Raw genomic sequence first — 447 nt, 5'->3', positions numbered from 1 at the left:
ATATATATATATATATATATATATATATATATATATATATATATACACACACACATGCATACATACATTATATATATATACACACACATTCAACACAACTTATATGTGTGTGTGTCTGTGTGTGAAGATAGATAGATAGATAGATAGATAAATAGATATGTATGAACGTATGTATATATGTATATGTGTATTATATATGTCACGATTTAAGGCGTTGAGCTGGCAGAATCCTTAGCATGCCGCACAAAATGTTTAGCGGCATCTCGTCCGCCTTTACGTTCTGGTTTCAAATTCCGCTGAGGTCGGCCTAGCCTTCCATGCTTTCGGCACCAATCAAATAAGTACCAGTTAAGTACTGGGGTCGATGTAATCGACTTATCCCTTTCTTCGAAATTGCTGCTAATATTTGACATCATTATATATGTAATGATTGAATTGTATACTATG

Source organism: Octopus bimaculoides, chromosome 3 (genome assembly GCF_001194135.2).
Source record: "Octopus bimaculoides isolate UCB-OBI-ISO-001 chromosome 3, ASM119413v2, whole genome shotgun sequence".
Lineage (NCBI taxonomy): Eukaryota > Metazoa > Mollusca > Cephalopoda > Octopoda > Octopodidae > Octopus > Octopus bimaculoides.
This window is presented reverse-complemented; position numbering follows the sequence as displayed.